We start from the raw sequence: 23,988 nt of genomic DNA on the forward strand, positions 1-23,988 counted from the left end.
CTCTCACACCAGCCCTGCTTGCTCCGTGGCCTCCTCTCAATGGGGCCTTTGTGGCAGAGGGATCAGTAATAACAGGTCACTTAACTGTAAATAAAAGTGACACTGGGAGATATGCTGGAGTATTTATTTGTACTGTTGTATTACTGTAAAACTGTGTTCATGGAGATCAGCTCCTCACATGTTTACTCGTCATGCAAAAATGTGTTTAGCAAAATGCACCTGACACAGCTGATGCCCAGCAGGTGTGGCTGTTCCATGCTGGGCACTGCCCTGGAGCTGCTGTGCCCTGGGAGCTGGGGCAGCTCGGGGCTGCTCAGCCTGCCCAGCACAGCCCTGCAGGCTCGGGACAGGCACCACACAGCCCCGGCAGAGCTGCCAGGAGCAGGGACTAAAATGAAACATTTTGTGGCAAAGAAGCAAATTTGCTGACAGTGAGTTTGGTATGCCAATTTATTTGGCTTTCAAAAGAACAGCTTTTTAAGGAGTTTTGGTGCTTGTCCACCTGATGCCTTTAATGTTCTTAAAAAGAACAAATTCACTAAGGATGTTAAGTTCTTCATTTTGGACCACATAAGCACTTCCCCACACAAAAAGGCTGCCCTCTGTTCTGTGTTTTATGGTACTCTCTGCTTTGTAGAAGTTTTTGAAAAGTCATTTAATATCAAGCTAATGTTTCTGGGCTTTTTGAGCTGCAAGCAAATAGAAAAATCAGGAAGATTTACTTCCCGGGAAGTAAATCAGAAAATAGAAAAATCAGGAAGATTTACTTCCCGGAAAGTAAATCAGGTTTTTACTTGCCCAGGAAGCAAATCAGGTTTTTACTTGCCCAGGAAGCTCTTTCCCACCTGTCAGCTCCTCCTCCCCTCTCTGCCTGCAGCCTCCATCCATCCCATCCACCAATCTTCCCCAGCACAGTGGCACTGCAGCTTGCTGCTGCATGACAGAGGGCCTTGGCCCCGGGGACAGGGGGGACCCTGCAGCCTTCAGCCAGGCAAGGATCACACTGGCCTTGGCCTGCAGCAGTCCACAAATTCACTTGCCATCAGTGGCATCAACCTGCATCAAAAATTAAACTGCTGCCTAGCAGAGCTCCACTGTCAGTGGGTGATGCTCCTGGGATCATCCTGGGTGCAAGGGGATGCAGAGGAGCACGGGATGAGGGTCCTCCGTGCCCAGCACGTCCCTGTGGAGATGTACCCCTGGTCCTGTGTCCCCAGAGGATGCAACCAGCCCAGACTTGCTTTTCTCAGTGCCTTTGCAAAGGGCTGTTAATCCCAAATCCCTGGAGGGACAGTACCAGCATCTCCCTCCAGAGCCCCAGGGCTGGCTGCTGCCTCCCTCCCTGGCCTGGCCGGACAGGGCAGTGGGGCTGGGGGCTGCCCTACCGCTGTGGGACAGGGCTGGGATCCCTCACATCCAGCAGCAGCCCCTTCCCAGTGCTCAGGATGGCTTTTCCCAGGAACTGTTATTAGCTCAGTATGGGAGGTGATAATAACAAGCCATTAATGGGAATCTGTTTGAGTGCCACTGTGTGGCAGGATCGTAAATTAATGGTCATTTCATTTATTGTCATTTTACCCATAACAAGATGCTGATTTTCCTCCTGGGACAACGAAATTGATCTGTAAGAACCATAAATCCTCCCCCGTGGTGTGGCTGGAGCAAGGCGCTGGATTAACAGGCTAATGGCAGAGATGTGAAAGCTCATGAATCACGTGGCAGCAGGAGGAGAGGGCAGCTGTGCTGGCATCACACCGGCTCCTGTGCCAGAGCTCTCTGCAGGCTGACAGCGAGGTATTTCAGGCATCAGATCAAGAAGATCCAAATATCCCTTGGTGGCTTGTATTTTCTGTTAATGGAAATTTTTTAAAGGCAAACCAAAATGGTCCAGGACACCTCGTCGCCTTCACCCCATCAGGGGTGTCCCAGACAGATGCTGCCTGCACACCAGCAGCTCAGGATCAGCCAGGAAGAGGATTGATGGCTTCTGTAGCCTTTACCTGGAGCATAAAACAAAAACACATTGAAAATTTATAGCACGCATTGAGCTGAAATGCTTCCTTTGCTTTGTGTTCCCTGCTGTTCCCTGGACCCCCAGGCAAGCACCTTTACTCAGTGGAGAAGTCTGGCTTCACAATAGTGATGCCTGGAAATAAAAATTAAGAAGACAAAGTTTCTCATAATTAAGTCTTTGAATGGGAGAAGGAATTGGAGCTGTTAGGGTGCTGAGTGCCTCCCCATCCTGCTGCAGAAGCAGGGGCAGAGAGGCACAGCTCACTCTGTGCCTGCCCCGTGCTGAGCTGGCTCAGTGACCCGGCAGCCGCTGTCCTGGTCACTCTGCTGGGAGCCCTGGTGTGCTTTAACCACCCATGGCTCTTGGAGCCCTCGCTCCTTACCCTTACACCCCTTACCTCCTACATGGTCAGGGCAGGATGTGGCACCAGGGCTGGCTGGGCAGAGCTCCCTACCCAGAGGGATCCTTCAGCAGAGAAAGGCAGTGGGGAATACACCCCTGGGACCCTCTGCTCTCCCAGGAGCCCTCTACAAACCCTCACCTCCTGCAGAAAGGTGTTTAGAAGGCCTAACAGTTATCTGGACTTTCCCCTTGTGTAATTCAGCAGAGATATAATTTTAAATATAGCTATTTTTCTCACTCAGATACCAGAAATATTAACTGGCCAAACTTTGCTGTGGCTGTCACCATCCTTTTAGCAGTGTGATTGCCAGCAGGGATTTATTGTCCTCCCCGCACCTGGGTTATTTGAGTTTTGCTTTGCTGCAGGGCCAGGGCAACAATAAATTTCCTTCTCCTCTGGAACATGCTCTAACCTCTCATTTTCTAATAAAGTGTTAAACCTTGGAGCAACCACATTGGCCTGGTGCTGGAGAGGAGTGGAGTTCCAGCTAAGCCCAGGAACTGCCCGTTGTGGGCAGGAGGGGCACCTTTGGGAGCCAGGACACCTATTCCCGTGGTGGCTGTCATGAATTCTGGCTTCTTTTTCTCGGGAGAGCCCCCTCCCCAAGCAGAGGCTGTGTCCTGCCTCTCCCTGGCAGCCACACCCAGCAGAGTGGCTGAAGGCATCAAGGGAGGGTGTTCAGGAGAGCCCACCCGGGACAGTGGCAAGAGGAGCAGCTCAGGAGCTCCCCCAGCCACAGGCAGTGTCCCCATTGCAGCCCCTGCCCACCCAGCCCACAGCAGGCTGGACCTCAGCCAGGGGTGGAGGGACAGCAAGGGCAGCTGGCAGCACTGAGCTCATCCCCAGCACAGGGCTTAGGCTGTTAAAGGGCTCCCAGCCAGCAGCCTCCCACCATTCCAGCCCTTCCTGCTGCTGCAGGGCTGCAGGAGGGGCTGATGGGGCAGGAGGGGGTGATGGGTGGGCAGGTGAGTGGTGCATCTGCTGCTGGTTGTTACTGAGCCAGAGCTGGCTGCAGCACCAGGTTCCACTGGCTGAGCTGGTTGGTGAGTTATGGCAAGGAGCCATGTTCTGGAGATATGATTTTTCCAATATATTCTGTTTGGATTGGCAAGTTGGTCTCACTCTTTCTCAACTGACTGATAAAGCACTAGACAGGGGATTAGTCCTCTTGGAAGCTAAAGAAAGAGGTAATTTGGGTTGTTTATAGCCTGCAGGGGTAGAATCAAAATGTACAATACTGAGAGAGTCAAACTTTTACAGCGTATGGCAGAGCCATAACTCAGAGCAAGTATCACACATTACAGTCCTGTGAAATGCATTCCCGTGACAAAAGGCTGGAAAGGCAGAAAGAATGAGAGGAATTAATCTGTTCTTGGGACAAATATTGTAATGAAGACAGGAAATGCCAAGAAAACTAACCTCCATCCAGTTCAGTCTTGGAATTAGAGTGTTTAACCCAGAAGTCCTGGCCCTGTGCTTTGTGCAGTGTTGGAAACAGCCCCAGCCCCAGTGTCTCTGCGGTGTGGGCAGAGAGGAACCCTAGCTTGACCTTGGCTTTTCTGCACTAAAGGAGTAACAGCTTTCCCTCGACTGGGTTTTGCTGGATTTCCATAGCTATTAAATCTAATTGCTGAGATAGAGTTATAAAATTATAATTTTAACCATGCAATTTAGATGGAGTAACCGGTCGCCTATTTCTGTGATTATCCCTGATTATTAAATGAACAGCTGCCTCCAAATATGTTTGCAACAAACTAATTCAATGAGTGCATGTGCCTGAATATTCATGGCCCTTATTCACAGCACAGACTTTTTCACTGTGACTTTAAAAGTTAATTTATCCTGGCAATTTAAATAAATCCACTTCCATCAGCCTCGGCTCAAGCTCCAGACTCTGACAGGGAGTTTGGCAGCGAGGAAGGTGTCCCAGCCCTGCCTCGGCGGGGCTCGCACACGCACCAGCCCAGTGTCAATTCCAGCCTTCTCCCCTGTCTTGTTTGCGGGTTTGACAACTCTTCTCTGCACAGAACTAACGCAGTGTGACACTCCACAGTCTGTTTGGTTTAGCTTTACCACTAAAATCTGCAGCCATGCCAAGCAGTGAGGAGATAGCCCGCCCTCCCCAGGCACTGAGATATGGGCACAGCTGGCCAGGGCGAGAGCCGGCCGAGGCTCCCCCGCTGCCAGGCTTCCTGCTACCAGGAATTCAATTCTCCTCCTTGCCCAGGAGGTGCCTTGCATTGCGCCAGCCAGAGCGAGGCCGGAGGGGCCAGCAGCATCCCAGGCAGCCAGAGCTGTTTGCAGCCTGCAGTGTGCCGGGGGTGGCTGTGGAGCAGCCACGGGGCAAGGCACCCCCACTCTGCGGGGCAGAAGAAGGCAATGGGACACGGTGCAAGTGCCCTTTGGCACCTGCCACTTTGGCCGTCTCCTGTGGCCCCAGCCAGGGGCAGACAGCACAGACTGGGGCAGATCTGTGTCAGGGTCTGGCTCCCCCTGGGACAAATGCTACTGTCCCCAGCCTGGCCTGCAAGAGCACTAAATACATTTATTGGCCTTAAATCTCTGTGCACTCTTCAGAGCAAGCTGCAGTGCCACTGACCACAGGAGCATTTTAATAATAGCCACAGCATGATACAGACTGCTTAGAAACCTGAAAGTACTGCCTGAGTGAGTGCCCAAGAACTGTTATTTCATCTGATGCTGTTTGTATCATGAAGCTCTGGAATTCCCCCTGGGGTCTTCCAGCCACAGTGGCAGCATGCAGCCTCTGGACCCCAGCAGAAACCTCCTGCACTTGGGAATGTGCTAAGCTTTACATACTTACTGGAGAGAAACAGCAGCTGCTCAGGAGGCAAGCTCAGCTCCCAGGACACATTTCTGAGGTGCCTATTAGGCAAATGCTGGCAGCACATGCCTGGGTTCTCCAGGCAATCCATCCATCCTGCCCCTGTGGAAGATCAGCAGCCACTCCACTGGAACAGGCACGCACCAGCCTGGAACACCAAGCCTAGTTGGGGCAGTGACTTGTGCAACCTCTGAGTGCAACAGCTTCCTCACATCCCCACTGACATGTCCTTTGGCAAGCAACCACCTTAAAAAAGGTCTGTTTAAAGCGTTTATTAAAAATCCAAGAAAAAAAAAAAAGAGAAGAGAAATCTGTTAAAGCATTTGAAATGTAAAGTAGGTCTTTCATTCCAACAGCATCCCTGCTGCCTTTTGTCTCTTCCTGTACAGAGGTTTCACAAAAAGAGCCATAGTTTGACAGATGTTCAGATAATATTAAAGAGGGCAACGTCTGATTGTGGGGGAAAATAAACAGTTCAGCTGAGGCAGGCCAGAGCTGTTGGACTGTGACTGGCTGTTCTGCAGAACCAAACACCAGTAGGAAGGAGGGCTCAGAGGGGCCTGGCAGCCCCTGCCGGAGAGAGGAGCCCATTCCACAGCCTTCCCAGCTCCTGGAGCCCCGCATGTCCTCCCAGGGGACATCCCTCCATCAGTGTGTCCTGGGCCCCCCAGGTACAGGGGTCTGGGTCTGGCTGGGGGTCCCCCAGCTCTGTAGTTCCCATGGCTCTGACAGTGCTGTCTCCCCCTCATTCTGAGGGTGCCTGACCCTGGGTGCTGAGGCTGCATCCCTTTGGGCTGTTTGCCATGGGTGGGCACAGGGACAGGCCCCTGCTCCAAGAGATTGATTGCCCTGCTGCTGGGCTCTGCTTGTCCCAAGCATCACCTAAAGAAACTTCCAAAGATCCGCATGGAAACTCATCCCTGTGTACCAGTCCCTTTGGGAGAAACAAAACTCCTCCTCGGCCCCTGTACGGCTGCTCTCAGCCCTGTGTCCCTGCTCTGTGGGCCTGTACCCATGGGCAGGGCAGCAGCAGGCCCTGCCCTGGGACCAGGGGCTCTGGGTCCCTGCCCTGGGAGAGAGGTTTGGCAGAGATGCCACTCTCTTGCAGCTGGGGAGGCAGGAACAGGCATCAAGGAATGCTCCTGCTGTTCTAACAAGGAACAATAGATTACAAAGCTAGTTAAAAATTCATCCAGGAGAGGCAGAGTTTCCCAAGCATATCAGAGTTAATATTTATAAAGGGGATTGTTGCTCAGTCTCAATTATCCTAAAAGCTTGGTACAACTGATGCATTGGAGAAACCACGAACACAGACTTGTCAAGGGAAAACCATTCCCTGTGACCGCTAACAAAATGCAATCAGATCTACAGCATGTGGAGCCAATTGATTTTCAACAAGACCTACAATGTAAACAAATGATTGATTCTCAGCACTTTCATTTCTGAGCAAGCAGCCAGACACCTCTCCAGCTCCCGGTGCAGGTGAGGCTGGAGGTAAACAGGGCTGCAGTGGGGCAGCTCAGCACTTTCATCACCACAGAACAGCAGGAGCTTTGATTTTTGTTTCCCCGGCCCCTTAAGCAGCCACTAAATAATGAACAATTCCTCATGCAAGCAGCCCCCGATCATGTGAAATCCTTCTGCTGCCAGTGGTCATGTCAGACCACATTCTGCCTTCAATGGGAGTCAGGAGTTTTTTATTGCTTTTGTATTTTGCGTCCTCTGATGTTTCCAGGTTTGCTCTGATTTACTCGAGGCAGATGAGACAGGAATATCTCCAAGAGCTTTATCCCTGCTCTGTCAGTGCTGCAGCAGTGCGCTGGTGTGTGTCTGTGCCAGCCATGCAGAGCTGCCCAGACCACTCCCCTCTCCCTGTGAAACCAATAAGCCAAACTCCACTGCACAGTAGCTGCTGGACCATGCCCCTGGGTATGTCAAATTAAACCTCAGCCCAGCACAGGCAGACTGCCAATATCAGCACCTGTCCCTGGGCAGGGGTGGGCACCTGGGAGCTGGGGCTGCAGCTGCCAGTGCAGCACCTAGCCCCAGCAGTGGAGCCACAGGACTCCAGGGTGTCACCCACTGGCACATCTCCTTTCCCCTCTCATTCACGCCCCTGGTTGCCCCCTCCAAACTGTTTTGGTGTCAAGGAGGCACCAGCGCGGGGCCTCCATGTGCTCCCCCACCCTCCAAGCCCTGCTGGAATGCTGTTAGGATTACTGATGGAGTAATGGAAGGGAAAAGTCACATCTCCATGAAGTGCAGCAATAGGTATAAAACTGCATTTCCAGAGCTCTACGACCTGCCTGTTTCTGCCTCGTGTGCAGAGTGATGAGCTCTCTGGTGCTTCTGCAGCACAGGGTTCCGAGGGTCCCCAGGGAGGAGGAGCCACTGCCCCCTCCCCAGAGCCCCTGGGAACGAGGGCCTGGAGCTCTGCTCTCCCAAAGGTGCCAGCCCCCTTATACCAGCAGCAGAGAGCTGCCCTCGGGGCTGGGGGCCTGTAGACAGCCACGTCTGGGTGTGCAGCTCCTTCCCGGCAGAGCAGGAACAGCGTGGGGCTGCTGCCTTGGATGTCCACCTTGGGCTACAGCTGCCCTCTGGCCACAGAGCCGAGTCCTTCCCAGGAACAGCCTCCTCTTTCCAGATCTCTGGGGCTGGGCATTCATGACCCCCCCGGGGGGGTCCCCGAGGTGGCAGAGCTGTGGGGTTCCCCCCTGGCCACCCCAGTGTGTCTGTGGTGGGATGTGTGCTGCGGGGAGGGCTGGTGGCACGCCAGGCATCGTGCCTGCTCCTGGAGCCAGGGGCTGGCACCAGGCCCCGTGAGTGGGCGCAAGTTCTTCCTAAAACACAAACAAAGAAGGAGGCTTGCGTGGGCACTGACAGATTCCTGCGCATAGAGGGACTCCAACAGGGCCAGGAGTGTTCCTGTTTAAAATTAAAATGGTCTTTTCAAAGGAAATTAAAACTCGTGAAAGCAACCACAAACATCTGTGATCTCTTCATAAAGGCCTTTCTGGCTATTTTAGAAATTACCCTGTGCCCATTATAGTATCAGCATAATTCTGCCTCTTTATTTCAAGCTAGCAAGATATTTATATTTTAAATAATTTTTACATAGTTCAAATGTGAATCACAAGCTGGTTTTCCTGCTTATGTATTAATTGCATGTGTGTGTCCAGTGCTAAGCCTTATTGCCATGTAATTTGTACAACGTAATTAACCATGTAGAAACCATATTACGTTGTGTTTGGAAATGTTACATCCAGTTAATCTAATTGACTAATAACATGTTTTCATTTAGCAGCACGTACTGTATTTCCAGTGATTGAATTAATGTCATGTTAACGGCTGCTTTTTGCAACAACATTTGGCATAAATTGCATTAAAAATTGATGTTCGTACAAATGTATTTTGAATACAGCTCAGCATGTGGCCTGGGAAAACACTCCTGCTGTTTATAAAATCAGCTCCACTTATGAGTGCACTCTGAGGCACGGCACTGCTGGCACTGCTGGCACTGCTGCCCTGCCCATGCACTGGGACCCCCCGGACCACTGTCCCCCCTTCCCACCCTGCATCTGAGCCACCCCAGCTGTGATACAGATTCCTTGGGCTGGCAGTGCCCAGGGTTACCACTTTACTGCCTGGGCTCTCGTGACGGGTTTTAAAAGGACTCTCTGTTGATGAGATTGTGATGGGCAAGCTCCAGGCCTGTGCTGGTAGAGGCAGACCCAGAGGCACCTCCTGCCATGCCCTCGGTGAGTGCCCAGGGCTGCACCTGCCAGCCCAGCCGCCTGTCCCCCAGCAGCCATGGGGACAGGATGGGCACGAGCCCCACAGCCACCCCCTGCCTCCCATCCACGCTCACAGGAGGCCCCAGGGCGGTGGCCCCATGCCCCTGTAGCCAGGAGACTCTCGCTCACCTGGATTTGCTGTGGGAAACAAGTGGAAGTGCAATGCCCAGACCACCCTCCACAGCCACCCCCTCTGGAGGGGCCAGGAGAACAGGCAGGGCAATGCCCATTGCACACAGCCAGGCCAGTCGTGTCCCAGTCTGCGGCCACAAGCCCGATGAAGGAGCTCAAGGCTCTCCCTGCTTCTCTTTGACAGATTAAAAATCCTGATTTTTTTTGTTCTATACCCATCAGTGTATTCTGTTTCTGCTGGGATAGAGGGAGTTGATTTAAGATATTTGTGAAAGCAAAGCTAAAAAAGAACAGGAAAATTGTTGGCTGTGGTGGCACTTGTCCAAAGCCAGGAAAGCAGGAAAACAAGGCACAGCTGATGGCAGCTTGATGTCTTGTTTCCTCATAGACATTTGCCATGCCATTGCAAAACCACATTTTCCCCACCTCTATAAGCACCACTCTGGTAAACTGGAGGGGCTGTAAAAAACACCACAAGTGGTCTGTGAGCCAGCGAGGCTTCACAGCTTTGTAGGGGAGAAAGTTTCCCTTCCTGGGCTTGCTGTCTTCTTTGCAGGCTGTACAGGCTCTATTCTCCATCTCTCCTACAGTTGCTGCTGATCAGCTCCACGGGTGAGCATCCTGTGGAGGGTGACTTGCTGGAACCCCACTCCTGCTGCCCATATGCAGCTGTAACCCTACGGCATCCACGGTGTGGGGGCAGCCAGGAACCACCAGAGCTGCTGCCAGGGCAGTGGCACCCGCAGCCCCTGCTGGGATGGGAGAGGGGCAGAAGGTGCAGAAGGCAGTGCTGGGCAGGACAGCACAGTGCTGCAGGGAACAGCCTTTGCCTCCCTGCTGCATGGGGCAGCTGTGGGATGGAGTTCAGCCAGGAGTTCAGCGTTCAGCCAGGAGTGCTGCTCTCAGGGGCCATCCCTGTGGGTTTCAAAGACAAAACATAGACTCAAGCTCCACCTTAGAATCAGGACAAAGAGGAGTGACAGCCTTGACTCATGGCAGTGTACCTCATTGGACCCCAGTGTGTTATTGCATCCCACCAAAGACCTCTGAGAAACAAAACCATAACCAGAAAGAAGCTTAAATCACAGAACCTCAGAGCAATTAAAAGCCATGTTCATACAGAGCCATTAGCACTGATTCTCACACTCTTTACATAGGAGCAGAACATAATAATAATTTCCAATTAAATTATGCTTCTCCAAGGTGCATTAACCACTTTTATCCATCCGATTAATTGGATGCATCTCTGCTGCATGGAGCAGTTACACCGCTCTAGAGGGAAAGCAGACAGTTAATAACACCTGCCGCTGTGGTGCTAATGTAGGAACACTCTGCTGCCAAACCCACAGGCACATTCACTGCAAACTGTCCACCAAACACAGCTCTGTGGCTCCCTGCTCCTGTGCTGTCCTGTGCTCTGCTCACTCCTACAGCATGACAAGGGGATGCACCAGTCCCTGGGCTTCACACCAGCACTTGGATCTCGTGTTCCCTTCCTCCCAGGACACGGCACCGGGAGGTTCTGTGGGAAGTAGCAGCTTCTGTGAGGAAATTGCAGCGGGCCCAATTTATGCAGGGAGAGGTGGCCTGCTGCCATGACCCAGGGATGAGAGTTAATTGAGTGGGATGTATGTTTCCATGCAAATTCTTTGGGCACCCAATTCTTCAGACTCCTGAGTGAGAAATGAAGGCAGATTCCTCGCATGCAGCAAAAGTGATGTTTGTGCAACACAACAGCAGCAGCAGAGCAGCATGTGCCTGAAATACTGTGAGTACTGGGACACCCAGACGTGTGTGGTGGCCTGAGTGTGTCTGCAGAGAGCTCACAGACACAAGGGCAGCTGCACCTGGGATGGAGCCCCAAGGTGCCTTCCCACAAAGAGGTAAGAAGTGATCTTCAAAAGAATTGTCTGCTGACCTTGGGGCTTTGTAAATCAGGTCAGTATGGTTCCATGAGCCCTACCCCCTTCTCATGATTGCAGTTCTTCTGTGGGAGCAACCACCTGGACATCCCTTGGGGACTGAAGTAATCTCCTGCGATAGGAGGCAGTGCAAGCATGAAAACAGCCAGGTGTACCCAGACAATGCACACTTGGACCCCAGGTAGTGACTTTGGGGAACAGTGAAACTAGGTGGGTACTGGAACATCACCAGGGTCCCTAAACCAGAGACGTGTTGAAATAAACAGGAATGGGACAGAGACAGCCCAGATCTGAGAGGCAGAAGTCTTTTCTAGGAGGCCTGATGAGTCTCTGACCTGAGCTGGAGGGGAGGTGTTGGGATGGCAGAGGTGTGTGTGTGCCCGTGCCCACACTGCAGGAACAGCAGCATTCCCACTCATTCTCTCTGCAGGCACGGATAACATACTCTCAGGAGCATGCAGTTATCAAAATGTTATAAATTGCTGCCTTTTAAATAGTGTGGTAATTTGCTAGTCCATTACAGGAGGAGTTGTAGGATACAAGGAGCATGCTATGAAAAATTAAGCCTTCTGCGTCACTGCTGACCTCCGCAGCTGAGGTGCTCTCAGAACTGCTCCATTTTGTCAGCTTGCCCTGAGCAATTAGCCACCCCTCAGCACTCGTCAGCGTGTCACCGTGCCTCAGAGGACAGCGGGCCTGGCAGTTCCCTTCCCCGGATCCTTCTCCAGGTTCCATGGCCCCGCATCAGTCATCGGGAGCTGGTCCTGGCAGGGAACCACGGCGGCTCCGTAACCACCTCTCCTCCGCAATTAGTGCGTCTGTATAGCCATCACTGGGAGCTGCACCACCTAATTTTAGCCCAGCAGTTTCATTCTCTAAATTCCTCAGACTCGGGAACAATCCTTTCTTGTGAGAAGCAGTGCTTTTGGGGGCAGTGCTGCTGCCCAGTGCTCTCTGAGCAGAAGGGAGCCTGCTCCAGCACGGCAGCACTGATGCTTCCCAGCTGCACGTGTTGCTCTGGGGCTGGGATAGCTGTGCTCCCCATTCAGTGGCAAATTCAGCTGGACATTCAGCTCACACTAGGAGAATTAGGTTCATTATGCCAATTTTGTGCAAGGCAAAGGGATATGTCTCCTAACCCATGTTTGATTTCTCAGCAAAAATCCCTCTGAAACTAAACTTCCCCTTCATTTTATGTGCTTAGATATTTTCTCACAAGCTGCAGGTGAAATCCATGTCCTGGCCCACACATAAATGCAAATGAAGGAGGGATGTGTCCTGGCAATATACGCATCATCCCTGGAGATACATATTTTCTTGCTGGGGAGGAAATGCACAAACACCAGCTACTATTTTTTCTCAATATATATACACCTCTCAGGACAAAAATAAACATGTGAACACAGGACATGCTACTCCCAGGCTTTCTGCCCAGAGCCAAGGTGACAACCAGCAGTTTAGAGGAAACTTGCACACAAGTTACGCTCAGCCAGCTCATTAAAAACACATCAGGGAACCTCCAGTACCCTGGGAACCCCAGAAGCAGTTTCTGATCCTATCACACAAAACACACGGGCTGCTGCCACTCTGCTCTAGCAAAACCCTTCAGAACGGGAAACACAAGAATGGGTGGCAACAACATGGGGCCAGAGGCTGGCACGGCCCAGAAGGGGCCCCTGCAGCCCCACCTGGGCACACAGTGCACCTGCTCTCCGCCCAGGGAGGAGCCAACACTTCCACCATGGGGGGCTGTCCTCGGCCCTGTTGGTGCGGGACAGCTGTGAACCCAAGCAGGACCTCCCTGGTTTGCATCCTGCACATCACATTCCTCACAGGAGCACCATCAGGGAGCTTTGTGGGATCGTGAATATGAATTGCTTTGACCTCACTTAGTCTGATATGGTAGAGTATTAAATCTCTATTTTTCAAGCATTAAGCCTGTGTAATAGAAGGATGCTGTGAGCAATTTGCAGTAAGATGAAGGGATATTACTGTCCTGGGAGACAGACAATCCAACCACATCCACAAATTGATAACAGAGATAGTGGCTTAGGTTCATGCTAGCTATTAATTAAGGGCATGTTTTATGTGGAAGACAATAGCAGCTTACACTGGCAGGTACTCGCTGCCTCCTCTCCCCTGTGGTGAGCGGCGCTCCCGGAGCTGGAGCGCAGCCAGGTGGGTTCATACCTTGCTGAACCACAGTTCACACGTGTACATTTGAATTTTTGACAGGCAAAATTAATTTCTCAAGCCTTTAGCATTCGCAGCTCCAAGAGCAGCTGTTCTGGCTGAGGAGAGGTTGGCAGCTGCTGGAGCTGTGCCACAGGAGCACTGTGCTGGCCCTCCTTCCAGGGACAGCCAAAGGCTTGGCCAGCCCAAAGAACCAGGGTGCTGAGAGCTCTCACATCTCTGGCTGCTAATGAGCACTAACCATGTCCCAAGCTCTTCCTCTGCCCCCAGAACCCACTGTCTCGTTAGCTGGCTGATCCACAGCTCTTAGCAAAGAAATCAAATACCCAGTTTCACTCCTCTTGGCTGTGGCAGCATCCCACTCAGCCGTCACCCCTCTCCCACTTGGTGCTCTCAGCAGGTTGGTGCTTCCCAGCCCCTGTGGCAGGACTCTCATCTCACATCCACTGATTAACTTAGGATGATTACACAGCCACTGATTTTTTGGTCCAAATTACCAACAGAGTATTATCCTTTTACAGTCTTTTGCTCCTTGCCCTAGAATTTAGCAACAAGCCTGCAACATGCCCTGACAGCTGACCCCCGTGCTGGCACAAAAGACCCACCGTGGCTTCAGCTTTGCTGAACAAACCCTCTGCCCAGCCTCAGACAGGTTTCCTGAACAGGGCAAGGTGAAACATTACAGAGGGCAAGAACCAAGAGACCCCAACCTGTATCCCTGGAGCCTGATGGAGCTGATCCTGTCCAGCTGATGGAGCCAGGGTACACAGCAGATCCAGAGCACCAGCAGTGCCACAGTGTCCAAGTGCTCTTCTGGAGAAGGTCTTCCCAGCAGGATGCAGCAAAGCCAAACAGTGCAGGTCAGCCATGGAAAAGAACACAGATAACGCAGGGGGTTGGTCTGGGGAGACAGAAGAAGTTTATTTTTTTCAGATGGGATTAGAGAACAGCTGGAGAATTGATGAGGTAGCAAGGACAGGAGATGGCTCCAGGCTCCTGCCATCACATTAGAACCCCTGTGCTGGGCCACAGGCAGGTCACACACACCTTTCTGTGTTCAGAGATGGGGCAACTCTTGGCAGGAAGCAGCAACCCTTACAAACCATGGCAGCTCCCTTCCCTGGCCATTGGTTCCCAGAGACATCTGCCAGACCTAGGGTATGTCCATGAGCTGGACAGAAGCAGCCCTGCTCAGGCATCCCCAGCTGAGCAGAGCGAGCACAGGCAGGCAGGGAGCTGGGTGGGGGCTCTTGGACAGGGGTGTGCTGGTTCTCACAGTGGTGAGAAATGGAAAAATTAACAAAACAAAGGGAAAGAAGGACAAGTTGGAAGTCAGGCCACTGAGGATGGAAGGAACAGCCCTCATAGTGGGAGAGTTCGCAGCTGCAGACATATCTGGCCACAGGTTCACCCTGTCTGCAGGGTCTCCTTGAAATGCTCGATGCAGATGTCCTGATGAAGCCAGAACATGTCCTGGGCTGAAGTGACCCTCCACCCAGCAAGAGTGACACACCTGGCACCTGTAGCCACACCCCCACGCTCTCTGGAGCCAGTGTCTGTACCACACCCAGCATCCCAGGCTGCCTGCTGCAACCCAGCTGCGTGTCTGATCTTGGGTGAGAAATTTCTCTTTATACCAGGCTGTCTATTCAAGTAATAAAAATAGGCTTTTTTTCCTTCTGTAAGTGCAACACTTTTCATATTTTTACTTCCAGCTGTCTAGATAGTATTTCACTTTTTTCATTTCTAGTACTCGCTCTCAGTTATTTAATGTGAATTTCTAGGGCATGGTGCCCTTAGCAGACATCAGAGCAATATAACACAAGAAATCAGATATACACTGTTCTAGGAGAAGGCAGGAACAAAAAGACAAACTAGGCTCTTAATACATATGGTGCTTTTGATTCATGGAATATAGAAAATTGTATTTGATTATATCTGTAATGGATCCTCATAACTTTAGATTAGGCTTATGCTGATGGCCCAACTAATGGACAGTTTATTGCGGGAATAGATTTCATCCTATCATATTTTTTCCTGGTATCAATTACTTGGAATGTTTAAATGTCTCATTTCTGTGGATGTTTATTGCTTAATTTTCCTTTCTAAGAAAAGCCTACACGCACACAATGCCCTGGTGCTTCTCTGCTAAGGGGCAAGGAACTACAGGGCTGTGCTCCTGGAGCCCAGAAACTCCCAGCACCTCTGGCTGTGCAGGCCAGGAGATCCACTCGGGAGCTTCACAGCTGCTGGCACCACCGTGACTCCAAGCTGTGAGGGAACACAGCCAAAGTTCCCTTAGCAGGTGCTGCTATTGGGAAAAAATAATTAAAAATTAAAAGACTTATTAAATTTACCTGTCTCAAAAGCCAAAGGACTGTGTGGGATTGCTGCCACAAAGTCAACAGCAGAGCTGATGATAAGAGAGGTTGGAAGTAAAGATGGTTTGGTGGAGATAATCTCATTTGCAGTCAACTGAAATGGTAATATTATTAATAACAACAACAGTAATAATAATTTCAACAACAATTATTAAGTAATAATATTATGAAACTCTGAAGAGAAATGCTTGTTTCCCAGTAGAGAGTTTAGGAGGCTGTTGAGGCACCAGAGATATTACTTATTGATCCCAGAGCCAGAAGGCAAAGAGGCTAGTGGATTTCTAAATTTTTTTTTTTTTACTTTGCCTAGCTGTAATCACACCTGAAATCGTATCCAAAAAAAAAACCTGAAACAAACAAACAAAAACCCCCAAAGAAATATAAACCCCCTCAAAACATAAAAACTTCTAAGCAAAGAACAGTAACAGAAAGATCCCAAACTACTGAAAAAAACCAACCCAAGAAACCAAATAACGACAACAAAAACACAAACAACCCCCACCCCCAAAAAACCCCAAACCCTAACAAAACAAACTTGGAGAGATATATACCACCTTTGTCTCATTTTAAATACAGCTGTTTGACACCAGTGATAGCAGAATGATCTCTGCTATTTACTTTACACAAGTGTGCCTTGCTTCACTCCAGAATTGATACCTGCCAGCCAAAGGAGGGCCATGAGGTCGATCTCCCTGAAGAGCAGCAATCCCAGATCAGGAACAGACACTGAGCATCTGCCAGGGCCATTGGCATTGGCAGGGAGCACAAGCTGCACATCCCAAAGGGTGCCCAGCAATGGGAATTTTTACTTTTTGTAACCTTTAGCTGAACTCTCCCATTTGCCCTGCATGCTGAGAGGGTGCTCCAGTGTGCTTTGCTGCCCAGCCCCTGTTTCCTGGGCAGGACAGGGCCTGGCAGCAGGGACACAGGATGGCCCTGCCAGGAGGGCACAGCTGCCCGCAGCCAGAGGCATTTCCTGCTGCCAGGGGATCACTGCATCCCGCTCCTGCCTTTCCTGGAGCCTTTCCCCCACTCTCGGTGGCAGCCCCAGCCCGAGCTGCAGCCCCCACACACAGAGCCAGCCTCAGCACTGCTCAAGGACACGGGGAAGGGAGGGGACATTGCCTGGGGACAGGCCCCCACAGGGCTGCCAAGCCACCTCAGCTTGGGCAACCTCATTCACACACAGGTGGCATGTTATTCCCACTTCAAGAAGAGAGCTGGCTCCACTTATTTTTTTCATTAAAATGCAAATTAATTTAATAAAAAGTGGAATTGTAAATTAATGAAGCGCTTTAAAATTCTACATAACACAAGGCTAATACTTACTCTATAGCATTTCCTCCAGTTAATACCACTACTAACTCCCCTAAGTGGCACCAGCTCCACCAGGCTCAGTGCCTGAGATGGGATCAGAGCTTGCAGAAATGGGCACGGTGCCTTCATGCACTGGCCCAGCTGCTGGGGCAGTTGCCAGGCTCCCTCAGGAGTCTCACCCTGCAGTACCTGCCTGCACCCTCAGGGCCAAGGCACTCGAGAGCAGAGACGCTTTCTTTCCTCTATAAATAGCAGTGGATCCCTGTAATTTACTGCAGCCCAACAGTTCACATGGAGATTGCAGGGGCTGCTGCCCAAAGCAGCCCCAGAGACGAGTGGCCCTCCCAGCACGGTCAGCTGGGATCACAGCTGCCTCGGGTGCTGAGCCCCCACAGAAACTTTAGGCATATTTGGGGTTAAGAGAGACTGTGGATCCACATAGGGTTTTTTTCCTTTATTTCCTTTATTTTCCTTTATTTTTGTATTTTTACCCCAATACAAAAAGTCAGGTTCAGGTATTGACTCCAAAGCCAAGCCACTCTGGGGGTTGCCCTGCACACAGGGCTGCAGCCAGACAGCCCCACTGTGCTGCTGTTTTCTTCCACCCTGAGCTATCAGCACCCCTCCATCCTCACCCCTGCTGCCCCTTCACTGCAGGACGGAGCAGAGAGACAGGAGAAGGCACCCAGGCAAGGCTGGCAGGGGGCAATTACTGCTCAGGACCACCTGTCTTCAGGGCAAGGTGAACCTGGCTCAAGAAAACATTACCTTGAACAAACATGTGCAAGGCTTGTTCTCTACATCTTCCCTTTCTAACATCTACTTGCATGGAAACACTGTAGGAGATCCATGCTTACAAAATGCATCCTTAAAATAAAGTAGAACCAGAGAAGCACACTAGGAAAATATCGAGCATTTCCAACAGGTATTTCCAACAGGATCTATCCCGCCTGCCTTATAGCTCCACATCTGAGATTATCACCTTCTGCTTTTTTTATAGCAAAAGGAAAGAAGAGGCTATTCTGAGAATAATTCAATTCATCCCTGAAGTAAGCATCTCAAGTAGGTCGGTAAAACGGCAAAAACCAGCAAAAACCTGCCCTTCCCTCTCTGCTGGTGATGGAGTGTTCAGACGGAGCACTCCTGGAGATGTGGCACCGGCACATCCAGAGCTGGGCAGCCGGATCCTTCCTCCCGCCGGTCCCGCTCCCCGCCCAGCAGAGCCCACGGCTGCACGAGCTCCTTTTCCTCTGGCAGGGACCACACAGCTCCGTGCCGGCCTAAATCACCCACCACACTCCTTTTCTGCGTGTGTACACCACACATTGTCCCTTAAATAAAGCTCACCCACCCTATTATTGTAATGTCAACCCTGAACCTGAGATAAGCCCTACAGACAATTTATAATTACACAGCAATAGCTCTTCTACGCTGCACGGAGGGGCCATCGAGAGAGGATTTAGGTCTTTCACGGAGCCAGCGTTTGACAGGTCTCTGCTGTTATTTCATCCTGACAGCTCCTTGCCACCCGACTCCTCCTGCGACAGCACACTCGGCCTTTGCGGTGAGATCTCAGGTGAAGAGAGCACGTAATGGGCAATAATTGCGGGCGATTACTGTTTACTTGTTAACTCTGCTTGGCAGAGCAGCTGTGATGGACACAGAGACTGGAATATTCCCTTTTATCGCCTGTAGCACTGAGAGTGAACTGGTGCTTAATTCAAAGGCTGAAATCTATAAAAAATAAGACGAAACCCATCATTAAATTTCTCTTAGTGGCTATGTGCATAATTCATCCAAACACCATCAAATATAAATGGCCTCATGTCAGGCTGAGCGGTGCAGGCACAGCACACCCGCTGCTGCAGGAGCAGAGCAGCCCTGCCCGTGATGGGCTGGCACTGGGCCCGCAGGATGGGCTCTGCAGGACGGGCACTGCACCAACCCCTGCCCCTGCTGCAGGAGCAGCCCTGCCCGTGATGGGCTGGCACCGGCCCGCAGGATGGGCTCTGCAGGATGGGCACTGCACCAACCCCTGCCCCTGCTGCAGGAACAGCCCTGCCCGTGATGGGCTGGCACCAGCCCGCAGTGCCCAGGGCTCTGCAGGACAGGCACTGAACTTTGGTTAGGTGCTGAATGCCCTCAATTTCACCAGCCACAGCCTGGTACACAGCCCTCATTCCACACTGCAGATGTCAATCTGCAGCAGTTTAGTGAAAGCTTGCAACAAGTTTCCCACAAAGTTTTTTTTTTCAATTATTCGAAAAACACCAAGCTGGTTAATAAATCACAGAAAGTTGTTTTGCAAAAGTATCCTTTGAACCATTAGATATTATTTGAATGCCAATTTTTCTTCCCACCTTATGGCAGGATAAAGATACCCCACTCAATTTTCATCAAAAGCACATGAAAGCAATTAAGGCTCCTGTAGTTTCTATGGAAATAAGGGATGCAAATTGGGATTGTGTGGTGCCTTTTTTCTTGAATTTATCCATAAAAATGCAAATATTCTTCAACAGATAGTGAAATATTTGCCTTGTTTTAAGGGAGCAGAATACACAGACGAGGCTCTTTTGTCCACCGGTTCTTCTGGCAGAGGTTTGACAGCCTGTGGAGCACAAGCCTGCAAAAGCTGAACGAGTTCTGCCAGAGCATGGATGGCAACAAAGCTGGTTCCAAAAGATGGGTACCCACCCAGAGGACTGGGGCTTCCCCTCGCGGCTCCTTCAGGCACCAGCATTAGCAAATGGCTTCTCCTGCCTTTTCCTGCAAGGGGACCCACCTCACCCACAGGGACTGCACTGATCCCTGCCCACAGTGCCAGCCCTCACCAGCCCTGTGGCACTGGAGTAGGATAGTGATGACACCTCCTTGGTGTGGAAAGCATAAGCCAAGGGACCAGCACAAAGAAATCCCATTTGATTTGATGCATCTGCTTTACTTTCCTACCAGACATTTCAGAGCAGAACATCCAGTACAGAACATCCTACTGTGTTGCTGGGACTCATCTTGTCCTGCAGCAGGGATGGATCAAAACCCTGCAGCACAAGGTTTAATTAATTCCCTTTCAGACTGAAGGATACAGAAGAGTTAATACTAGCAAAGGTCTCTGGATTATTCCCTGAAGTGCCGTCCAGCTCTCTCCTCTCTCTGCAGGCTGGATGTAGTGAGCATCATAGAGCATTCACTAATAAATAATCCAACATCCTGAGAGCTGCCAGTCTGCAGCTGGGCACCTCACGCCTGTCAGCTCCGGGTGCTAAGTGCCTCCCATGTAGGAGGCTGGGGCTCCTCCCCAGCCTGTGCACTCTGCCTGCGGACTTACCGATGTTGAAAAGGTCAACGAATGCTATTTCAGATCACTCTTGTTTGCCAGAATTGATGACAAACCCTGGCAACTCAACTACTAAAACTCTAGGCATGAACTAGAGCATGCTGCAACTGCACAATTATCAGCCTGCAATTAATTAATTGTGCTGTCACTATATGCACCTGAGAACAACAGTAAGATCAAAGAACTGAACAGAGATCAAAATGATTTGTAGATCACCTTACTTACAGCTGAAAGTGCCAATTAGATACAGAAAAGACAGAGTCTGGCTTAGCTGCTTAACGGCTCTGGGAAAGAAAAGTCACTCAATTGACTGTAGGAAAAACCCCATGAAAGCTGGATTGCTTCCAGCCTGGGCAGAGGGGAGCTGTGATGGACTGTCCATTGAGTTCTTCCCTGCAAGGCTGTAGGATATCTCTGTGCCTCTTACACTCCACACCATCCACACCTTGGGCTGTGCTGCACTGAGCTGGGGAGTCCACTGGCTCTGTGATGCTGGGACCAAAGGCCCTTCCAGCAGGGCCAGGAGCCCCAGGAGAGGCAGGAGCAGGAGCCCAGCTGCTGGCACATCCTCTGCTGAGGACCCTGGGGGTGGTAGCCTGTGACCATCACCACCGGCACCCACAGCACTGTGAGGCTGAGCCATGCCGGCAGCTGGTGGAAGTGGCTCTGGGGACCATGCCCAAGGTCTCATGACATTTCCCAAGGTGTCAAGGGCTGACCCACAGCACCATTCTGTCCTCCAATCTCTGCAAGCTGCTGCACACTGACTGAGCCAAACATGGCTGTAGTTATGGCGTTGATTTATAATTTTCTGTAAAGTTATTTGGAAAACACATTCCAGCTGCACTTTCCTAGCCTCCAGGAGGGACTTGTCCTGCCTGTAGAGAGCCTCTCCCCTCTGCCAGCACACTGAGGGCAGCAGTGAGGAATCCTGCAGATTGTTATCTTTCAGTGAGCCACACTCTAGCTCACCCAAACATATGAGCTCCCTGGAGGAATTAAGAATTCATTTCTGGCACATGTTAACCTGGATGCCATGTTTGTGACCATAGAGATCAGCTCTGACTGCTGGGCTGGTCTGTCTCATCTCTGAGCTCCAGGCTGAGATGATGCATTAGGCTGAGTTCAGGAAATGCTGCCCTTCCAGAGCTGGCTCTGTGAATCCTTCAAAGTCCCCACACTCCTCACCAAGCACCCAGCTCATGAGGCTAGAAAACATCTGCCCAGGTGCCTAGAGGAAAGGGATTTTCTGGACTCCACTGCTGGCACAGGAAAGAAGGGGCCAGGAGGAGAGGCCAGACCAAGGAGGAGAAATCCCTCAGGAACTGGGTTCTGAGCAGTGTCAGGTGCCAGCCCCCATGAGACAGGTCCCACGGCGCACTGAGGTGACTGCAGAGGTGGGGAAGGCACCACTGCACTGACACAGACAGCTGTTCATGTGGCTGCTGTTCTGGGTGTCCTTCCTTAGATATGCCAGCTTTGTCTCCATTGTCTCCTGTTTATCACATTGTTTAATTCCTCTTTTTAATTGACTTGGACATTTTTTAATTTCTCTGTTTAATTGGTGCAGACTGAGAGGCTGCAGGCAATGTCATCTTCACATCATCTCTCAGAAACCTCACCAGCGTGAGGGTGACATCATTCATTGGCCATACACAGCAAATTGTGCAGGACCTACAGCCTCTCCCAGCTGGGGCCGAGGAGCAGGAACAGGGAGCAGATTTAAATCATGGATGTCTGCAGGACAAAAGTGATTAGCAGGGAGCTGTCCTGGGCTGTATAGGAGCTGCTTTCATTTAATATACAAGTGGGATGGCAGGCAGACACCTCAGCTCAAACACAGATGACACAACTATGCACATCATTCAAGCCCAAAAGTTCCTGGAGGGAGCTTCTGAGGCATCTCACAATGAGGTGAAAGCAGGTAAAGACAATGAGCAACAAAATCCTGCCAAGACATGTGGTCTTGGAGCAGAGACTGCAAGGTCTATTTAAGCCACATGTTTTTCTTAAGCAATAGAGATTCAACAGATACCTGAAAAACTATTGAACAAATGTTCCTTTGTATTTTAAAATGTCTTGAATCTCACGTCTTGTATTTTTCCAGTCACATAAATTACTTGAACGGATGCATTTATTTCCCTGGGTTCAACAGGGACAAGCCAACGTCTGCTTCATCTGCCTGCTTTGACAAATCCAGGGGCTTCAGGAGGTGATTTTCCACACAGGTTTCTTTCAGTGGGTGCTGGACAGGACTAAAAGAGCAAGAGGTGAAAAATGCAAGTTCTGACTTTCCCTGGTGAGCTGTGAGTGTTTGGAGATATGCAGCACTGCTCACTGAAAAGATTTTTAATAGCTTTGACCTTTGTGGGGTCTGTACAGTCTCCTTTTGTCAAAAAGTGTATGTGGAAGAATTGTGGGAAAGAACTGAAGATAATACACATGTTCTGCAGCCTGCAAGGGGATTACAGAGCACTCCTTACTTGCTTGGGTTATTGTTCCCAAGTTTAGGCCATCAGCATCAGCTGCTGCAGGTATATGGGGATTTATCATCAGAAAGGGCAAACCATTGCTGGTCATGAAGCAATATAAACATTAGTTATTGCAGATGACGTATAAATAAATAATTTAAAATTACAAAATTAATCGGACAATTTATCTGACAAATAAGTATTTTATCAGCTCCGTCTGAACCACTGTGGCCAGCCAGGCACTCTGTAAAGAATCCCTGGAATTTATGGGAAGCAATATCTCTTCACCTCAGGAGGCGCAGGCACAGAGAGCAATGGCCTGAACATAAACTGTGGGCCTTGGGCACTCCAGACAAGGCAGGTTCCAGAAGGTTCCCAGGGGCGGGAGCAGCCACAGGGCACAGCCCTGGACTCCAGCCCCCACCAGGCTGGTGGGGACACGACCCCTGCAGGGACACGTCCGGGCACAGGGCACTCACAAGTGGCCCTGAGGTTTGGGCAGCGAGGGGGCTGTTGCCAGCCAGGTGCTCACATCATTTTCTAACTGTGCCAAGCTAACTTGAGCAGGGGTTTATTTTTTTTCCAAACCTACAAAATGAGCGTGTGTCAGTCTAATAGCTCTGTGTATTCTAAGTCTCATCTGTATTCAGCACATCACCAAAATGAGAGGAAGAAAATAGCCCCTGAAAATAAAAGTGTGAGAGAGAGAAGGAGACACGAGCCATTAAAAAAGCAAAAAGCTCCCTGCATGTGCTCTGCCAAAGTGGGTGCTGGACACAAGTCCTTCCTGCTCACATTCCACATCTCCAGTGCCTTTATCAGAACCATAAGCACTGACCTTCCCTTGGGCTGGCACATTCTGAGAAGTGAGGGTCCCTTGAAAATTGAAGATTTCATGTCCCCTCTGTGTATTTTAAGGGGAAGCTTCCTATAAAATCACATACATGTAATTCTCCTACAGTCTCCAAATCCCCAGCTGCTTTCAGCTGATGTAAAGAAAACCTGTTATACATTTTACAACTCTTGCACCTCCCCAGGATGGGGGGATTATCTGAAGCCACAAGGAAGGTCAAACTTCTCCTGATATCCAACAATGTCATGGTTGATTTTTATGTGGGAGTTTTAATGTCACAAAGAAAACAGCAGCAACTCTGCCAATAGCAGTGCCACCACAGTCCCCAT

General features: G+C 50.6%; 1 long non-coding RNA gene across 1 annotated transcript in view; it reads right to left on the bottom strand.

The window, feature by feature from the left end:
* Positions 1-436: 436 nt before the first annotated feature.
* LOC136563509 (uncharacterized) overlaps positions 437-23,988 on the bottom strand; it is a 45,011-nt gene continuing 21,459 nt past the window's right edge. The window contains exons 3-4 of the long non-coding RNA XR_010784629.1: positions 14,014-14,204; positions 437-2,000 (exon numbers count right to left, since the gene is read on the bottom strand). This is a non-coding gene — a long non-coding RNA (uncharacterized lncRNA). The remainder of the gene's footprint in view (positions 2,001-14,013; positions 14,205-23,988) is intronic.

This window comes from Molothrus aeneus, chromosome 16 (assembly GCF_037042795.1).
Source record: "Molothrus aeneus isolate 106 chromosome 16, BPBGC_Maene_1.0, whole genome shotgun sequence".
In the NCBI taxonomy this organism is placed as follows: Eukaryota; Metazoa; Chordata; class Aves; order Passeriformes; family Icteridae; genus Molothrus; species Molothrus aeneus.